General features: G+C 36.0%; 1 long non-coding RNA gene across 1 annotated transcript; it reads left to right on the forward strand.

Annotated features, from left to right (window-relative positions):
* The first annotated feature begins 1,255 nt into the window (after positions 1-1,255).
* Positions 1,256-7,848, forward strand: LOC108392997 (uncharacterized). The gene is made up of 2 exons (XR_001852163.3): positions 1,256-1,328; positions 6,082-7,848. It is a non-coding gene; the product is annotated as an uncharacterized lncRNA (long non-coding RNA).
* Positions 7,849-8,384: the final 536 nt, after the last annotated feature.

Raw genomic sequence — 8,384 nt, forward strand, 5'->3', positions numbered from 1 at the left:
TGATTAACGTTGTTATTTTTTAATCATTGAAAGGTTTTTTCTTACCTCTGTTTACTTGGTTCCCTTCTATCCTCCCTTCTTACAGAATTAGTACCCAAACAAGGCTGTCCTTTGAAGTATACTGGCCCAAGAACTATTCACAGCCGTGTGTGTGTGTGTGTGTGTGTGTGTGTGTGTGTGTGTGTGTGTGTGTGTGTGTATGGTGTATTTATAAATCCATCTCTATCTACATCTTAACCAATATCAATATCTATATGTAAACCCATACCATTTTTATCTATATCTATGTCATAAAATTTATGAAAAATAAATCCTTAGAGGTGTTAGAAACCCATGCCCCTAATCATACTCTACCATAGGGCCCAGTATGGCTGCTGCAATAGTCTGATCTCCCTTTCCATTACCAGCTATACTATTTTTCTTTCCCAAGAGCATAGAATGGGAATAACTTTTGCACCAAATCCTCTCTAACATTTGGTATTGTCAGAGTTTTCCTGGATCTTACTATTGATATTTTTGTTAAAAATGCATGGCCACCCTCAAGGTTATCTAGGTTTTCTCCTATGTATCTTCTAGCAGTTTTATAGTTTTGAAATTTGCACTTACATCTATAATCCACTTTGAGTTAATTTTTTGAAAGATGTCAAGATCAATATTTTGATTCATTTTTTTGCATATGTAAATTCAATTGTTTCAGCAGCATTTACTGAAAAAAAAACCTACCTTTTTACCATTGTATTCATATCTCTGTAGGTATTATCCATCTATTGCTACATGTTGTCTTTTTTTCATTAAAACCCTTAGTATATTAATTATAGTTTTGTTTTATTTTTTATTTCTGGTCTGATAATTTTAACTCATTATTGCCACATTTGACTCTAGTTTTTATGCCCATGAAATTTCTTCAAGTTGTGTTTTTGTTTTGTTTTGTTTTGATTTGGTTTTTTGGCTTTTAGTATGCCTTGTAATTTTTTGTTTTAAAGTTAGCATGATGTACTGGGTACAATGAACTGTGACAAATAGGACTTTAGTAATATAGGTGTGAGGTGTGGGAAAAACAGAAGTGTCTTAGAGTCCTGTGATTAGATCTATCTCTTTTTAGCCTGAGTCACTGAAATTTGAACTTCACCAGTTAGATAGGATGACTGGATTGGGCAAGAGTTTTCCCTTCCCCCATTTGGAAGACCAGCGGGGTCTAAAGGTGAGTATTCCCCTTCCACTGTGTGGAAGACCAGAGCAGTTTAGAGCTGAGTGTTTCCTCCCCCCAGTTAGTTTGGCTCTGATGTGGCCCCAGCGGGCAAGGCTCTGGGAAACTCTTTCTCCTGAGGGTAAGGCTGTTTAGCAAAATAGAATGCTCTGCTTTATTTCAAAATGTTATTTTCCTCTCTTCTCCTGGAAACCTGAGGGATTTTTCTCCACTATTCACTGTGAGAACCTGGCAGTGCTCAGAGGTTAAACTCACAAGTTTGAGGGTCTCCCTGGATTTTTATCTCTCAGGCTTGTCCATACTATTTTCAGCAATTTGTCAATGACTGTTCAGGTTTTCTTACCCTAGCGCTAGTTCCCACAAACATTGCTGTTTGTGGATTTCTGCTCAAGTAAATTGTCAGCCTTCCTGCCACTTGTCTGTCTTTCCAGCTTTGGGGGCAGTGGTTTGCCCTGTGACCTTATTTCTGTGATGGGTCTGGGAAGAGTCTTTTTTTCCAATTTGTTCATCTTTTAATTGTTAGAATGGGGTAAAGACTGCTAACATCCTAATATGCTGGACCAAAACCCAGAATTTTTTAGTGGTATCTTTGTTAGTATGTAATTTTGATATTGTCACATTATTTTCCAAAAAGGCATTAAGAACTCACTTTTTCACCAGCCAGCCATGTAGGAGAATATTCTTATCCCATACCTCTGCCAGCAACATTTGTGCTACTTTTAATTTTGCCATTCTCATGGGGATGCATAGTGAACATTATTGTAATTTGCATTTATGGGCTACTTTTGAATTTAAGTGTCATATGATTTTTATCCAATTAAATTTGATCGGTGAATTTTCTAGTCCTATCCTTTACCCATTTTAAATTAGATTATTTGTTTTTACTTCTTGGTTTCTTGACCTTTCTTTTTTTCCCATCTCTGTAACAGACATTTTGTTCCAAATCTGTCTTTTGCCTATTGACTTTGCTTATGATATTTTTGCTCTAATACATATATATATATATATGCTCATATGTATAAACACAGTCAATATAGCTATGAGTTTACATAGTTATGCAATTCTTGGGGATCTAGTCTTAGTTAAGAAGATCTCCCCACCATTATTAATCATTCATATTTTTCTAGTGAATTAAACTATTAACTTAATCATGTATTCAATTTCCCATAATCTGGCATCTAGTTCTTATTTTTTATTTTGTTTTATTCAACTAACATATTCTTCCAATCTTACACAAATACCATATTGACTTGATTACAACACTTTTAGTATATTCTGATTCCAAGTTGCCTCAACTGTCCTTTTTTATATATTTTTTTATCATCTCAGGCACTTCCTCAGGCTGTTCCCGATATTGCTACATAGTCTCCAACCTCAAGGACTTTTCTCTGCCTCTTTCCTGACTGGATATCCTCTTGCATTTCTTTAAAATCTTTGCTCAAAATCATGTCTTCTCAATGGCTACCCTATTTAATAGTGAAACCTAACCTACCAATTTTCCCTTTTAAATAACCATATGATTTAACTACTTATAATGTTTAGTTATTCTTATATATATTTCCCCTAGAATATAAGAAGTTCAGGAAGAGGATACTTGTTTCTGAAGAATCCTAATCACATACAGCAATATTGTCATTCAAATATTTATTAAACAAATAAGTTTGTTCATATATTGTTTTGTTTACTCGTCTTTCTTATAAAATATATTGCTTAGAATTTTAGAGGTTTTAGTTACTGGTGATGGATTTTTCCCAGTTTCCATTTATAGGAGTCTAAAATAGAGTAGAGAAAAATGCTTGCTTTTTTTGTATCTTGTATCCAGCCCACATAACAAAATACTCACTGCTTCTGATTTTTTTTAAATATCATGAGATAAAAAATGGTACTGTTCATGTTCTTTGCTAATATTTTACTCATTATTTTATTTTCTTAATGCATTCACTAAAAAGGCTACTTCTTGAACAAGTCTGTGATTGATTTTTGTAAATGACTCATGCATGTATGCAAGGATGACCTCAACTATAAATAGTCAATATCTTAATTGTGTTACTCAATCGCTCTTTGCTCACATTGATTTTAGCTTGTTAAACCTGTCCAATTTTGGAAGTGTTGTACTGAAATTCCTCAGTGCTGTTGAAGCTATTAGATTCTTCATACATCTCCATATTTTTCTTTGCTCATGAAACTTGCATGTTATTGTGATGTACCACTTTTTGATATCGTGCCTTCTTTGTTCCACTTAAATTTAAGGTCCATATGGAAATGGCCTTTATTTATTTCAATTCCAGGAGCATATTTTAGACAAAAAGTATTGTCTAAATATTTGCTGAATGGAAACTGTTGAAATTAATGTCTTCTACATGTATTTTTCTATTTTTCATTACATACTATTACAGTTGCTATGTATGGATGAACAGTGCACAACCTTGGGTTCATATGAGGCAGCATGATATCTCTATGCCTACATTTATTTTCAACTACAGGTGTCATTTGCTTTTGAGAGTATGTGTTATAAATAGCATATAGCAGGATTAAAAAAAACAAATTCTGGCAGTTTTTGCTTCCCTTTTTCCATCATTTTCCTTTATTTATTTGATCAAATTGCTGCTCATTTTATGTTTCCCTTATTAATGGAAAAATTCTATATACTTTTGCACCTCATTTATTATATTCTCTTCCCCAGTTGTCATAACTGACACATACATATACCTCTACTATTTGAATACTAGGTGTGAAATATTTTCCCTACGAAGACACACTATTCACCAATAATAATGTTCTATCTGCCTTCATCCCAGCTCTTCTCCCTAATAAGATAAATCTAAAGAGTCAATGTTTGCCCAGATGTTTAGTGACCTTTAGTGCCCCAGTCAGTCCTCAGCTCTTCAGTTTTGTTCATTTCAGCACACTTTTTTTTCTGCACTATAGTAGTTTTCATTAAAGGATATCTAGTCTTGTTGTCTAAGTGTTCTTTCTTTGGTATTTACTTCAAAATTGTTATAAGGGTGCACATTCACTGAAATTTAGTACATTCTCTAATAGTGTCCTTTCACTGGCACCTAAGGATACCAACTTGATACAAAAGTTCTTAGGTGACATCCTATTCTACCTTGTATCATTGCATACAGAATGTCTGATAATAAACTTGGTTTTCAGGACTAATACCTCTTCTTATTTTTTTGAGTGTTTTATGTCCTACATTTTGTTTCCCAGACCATGAATAATCCATCCGCTCTTTCAATTCATTGCTGAGTTGTATATTAAGAAAGTCATATTTTTTAGTTCCTAAAAAGTCTCCTTTGTATTACGCTTGAGTTTTCTTACAACCCTTGTTGTATTCTTTAAAAAATGCAAGTAGTCTTTGGTTAACTCTTTCAGATCGTCCTCTCTGTGAATGCTGTGCCCTCTTGCATGGCTTGTCCCATTTATGGTTTTGTTTCGTTTTACTCATGAGGGCTCAAGTCACATTATCAGGCATTTAACTGCAGTAATCCTGCAGGTGAAAGTAAGCAGAGGTCCTCCGAGACAGGAGGTACCAGTTATCTAAAGAGGACCCTGTGGAAAGCCTCTGTGCTCCTTGGTGTCCTTATTTTTTCCCAGGCTCAGGGTCTGGGATGACTCATACCCAATGATTTTAGTCCTTCTTAGATGCTTTTTAAGGCAAGAATATTACTGGAATATTATTAATATAAGAATAGTAGAATATTCCTAAATATAAAGGGATATTTAGTTCTTAGATTTTTGGGTTCCAAGAGTAATACGGACCTGCCCTTTACTTCACACCTGTTCCTGGCATCTGATGCCTTCTATTAACTGCCCAGAGCTTGCAGCACTAATACTGCAGTGGCTGTCCTGTCCCTTGGGCTCCAGGTTTAGCAGAGTGAAACTCTAAACCTGTTTCACTGTCTGGAAGCCCACATACTTCTACTACATTTGGTGTGGAAGAAATACAAAGGTTGAATGTAGGGGCACATTTCCAGAACTGCTCAAATTCATTCCATTAACTTCCTCTTGAAATAATGTGAACATGAGGAATTCTAAGAGCTCAGTTGTGCTCCAACCCCAGGACACCCCACCCCGCTGTATAGCAGCAGCTCTGCTCCCTCATGGATCACCCAGATCTCTGTGGCTCCCGTCTCTGCCATCACGGTCAAATGGGCAAATGCCGCACAGACTGGAAAGAGGCTGCCGAACACCCACAGCTCAGCTAACATGTTACGGATACTGAAATTTTTGCAGTGGGAGCCTCTTGATGGGCATACATCAGACTAAATATTCTCACACAGAATAAAGATTCGTTTAATATTTTGAATGTGAGGGGGATCAATTTCCAGGCAAAACATCTGGTATGATAAAATATATTGATTTCACTTTGGGGGAGAGTATTTAATAAGATTATTAAGAAGTCCCATTTCCGCAAAAGGTTAAGAATCATTGATCTGAAGACTCTCTGTTAGTAAATTTCTCACACATTTTAAGCAACAGCATCTGCTTAGCAACTAACCTCACAGTCTTTTACTATTTTTAAATTATATTTTCTGAATGTTTATGTGTCCTTCTTACAAGAACAGCTAACTTGTTTAAAGAAGGGAAACTTCAAAAGTCAAGTAGAACATTTTACTACTTAAAGTGGGGATTAAAGAGATAAATGATGATATGATAAGGTGATAATTGAAAGTTCAGATTTGATCAAAATAACATACTTTGTGTATTCTTTTACATGGCACTAATTTAGCCATTTTGCATATGCCAGTTACATTGACATTTTTCCTAGGTAATAGTCAGTGTTACATGTGGTTACAACAAACTACTTCAGAGCAGTTAATAATTTCACACAGATTTCATTATGTTAACTACCATTCTTACTAATGCAGATGAAAAGCTGACGGCATTTCCACTGAGCAGTTCACTAAATTGAAGCCAAAATGGATTTGACTCAGCATCCAGTCAGTCAAAGTCTCGGCTACAGAGACGCTGCCACAGAGTTCTGGGATGGTGTCGGAGCGTGAGCGTCCACCCTCACTGCTGCAGGGGTCCAGTCAACACTGTCCTGAGGAGCACAGCAGACCTCGATGATCTTCTGGGCCTGAAAAGACAGGATAGGCTTGTTTTTTGCCGAGGAATGGTTGTCTGCATGTTTTTGCTGATAGACTTTCTGCTAAATTTATACTTAATCCCTAAGTATTCTCTGCAGTATCCTCAGTCAGGGGTCATAGGAAAGTCATCTGTTCCTGGGGAATTCATTCAAGACACACTGAAAAGCAGGACCTCCCCCCTCCACCACCACCCAGGCTGGGACACCCTTGAAATCCACAACCTTTGAATGCCTCTTTATTCTAGATCCACTGATATCCTTGTGCTGTGTCTGTCCATCATTCAGATACTGGGGAGTACTGTAACCAGATGCAAGGCGGTACTTTCTAACAAGACTCTGGATAGGCATTCTATTTACTGTACCACAGTACTGGTAGCTCTACCAAAACAGAGGGCCCTTTTACTCTTTCAATAGTTCCTTTCTCTTGCACACACACACATACCCGCACTCACTTACACATCCTAGGATACGATATGCAGCCTTGGCTGCAGTAGAATATTAAACCATGTTTTCTGTCAATGTGATATAAAGAAACAAGAGGCCTCATGTAATTTGGATTTTTCCAGGTATCTAATTTCAATCTAACGTACTGTTGTGAAACTAAGCCAGTAAGTATATATAGCTGGTCCATTTGGGGACTTGGTTTGCTATCTTAATCTGTGACAATTTCTGGTTTCCATTCCTTGTTCAGAGATGATAACAGTGTGATTTACAGGTATAACTAACAAATGAGATCAATTAAAATGTCTAAAAGTGGCACCTGTCTGAGGATAGGGTTGCACTAAATGATTCCCACAGCTTCGTTTCCTGTAGCCCCCACCATTTGCAAGACCTCTCCACATGCAGAGTAACAATGATGGGTTGTTTCCTAATGGATGTGAACCAAGAAAGCAGGCCTTATCCTGTGGCCTAGATATATGATGACTATCACTGGCTGGAGACAACAGGTGTAGTTTTCAACTTCATTTACACAAATGATCCCTGTGTTTCCTAGCATTCACTAATATAGCTTCTTGAATTGCCCAATTTGTTACAAATTTGTACTGTCAGCTGCCTTTGTGACTGAATTGAATTTGTAATGAAATAGAAGCTACCTTTCATTTGTGTACATTATTGAATACTTTGATAATTACAAGAAAAACTTGATACTTTTCAAAGATCTCAGGTCATGGAGAAGAGGAAAATGGTTACTTCTGAGGATAAAAGTATCAATTGGATAAAAAACCCCAGAACATTTTTTTACATTTGTTCTACTAAAGCTTTGTAAATAAATAATGGGCACTTGAACAAACCTTATGATCTCAAAGCATCAATTAGATAATACGTAGAAATTATGAAGGCTCAGGCATATTTTTATTAGTAGGTTTGATTACAATTGACATGCTGAGTTGAACTTTGTAGATGTGCTTTCATTAATGTGCTCATTCTGTGACAATGTGAGCCAGATTGTATAATGAAAGGTGAAAATTTCTGCTCTGTGGTTTATCTCTGAAGCCAGAAATTATGTCTATGAAATAAATTGATATTATTAGTATACTTAAAACAACTTAACAAAATTTTCCAAATAACACCAGAGTCCTTATTCCTAAGTGACATGAATCCCCAAATTAGCTTACACCAGAGTATGTAAGTAGAGACATTTTGCCAACTAAAACATTTCCAATTTTGTACCTCAAACTCCTAAGCCTCTTATAAGTAAGATGGCAACATATGCCAGTGGATATGGTATGGCCCATGGATAATGCCTGTCATCCATGAATATTTTACATATACCCCTTTCATCCTCTCAAGTGGATCTGAACAACTAATTATCAGACACCCAACCTGTAAGTCTAACAAAACAACACTGTGAAAGTTAGTTACATCATATTTAAGAAAAATAATATTACACTTATAAAAATGTAATTAAAGGCACTCATATGAACAAGTTGCCATTAGATACAAGTGATTTCTTTTTTCTGTAAGACAGCTGGAGCACCCTTAGCTGAGTAGGCAGTGGCTTCAGAGATGCTGGATATGATATGATTCTTATGTGTTAATGTTCAAATGGTTTAGTCCTTTAAAAATAGTTACATAGAATTG

This window comes from Manis javanica, chromosome 1 (assembly GCF_040802235.1).
Source record: "Manis javanica isolate MJ-LG chromosome 1, MJ_LKY, whole genome shotgun sequence".
NCBI lineage: Eukaryota > Metazoa > Chordata > Mammalia > Pholidota > Manidae > Manis > Manis javanica.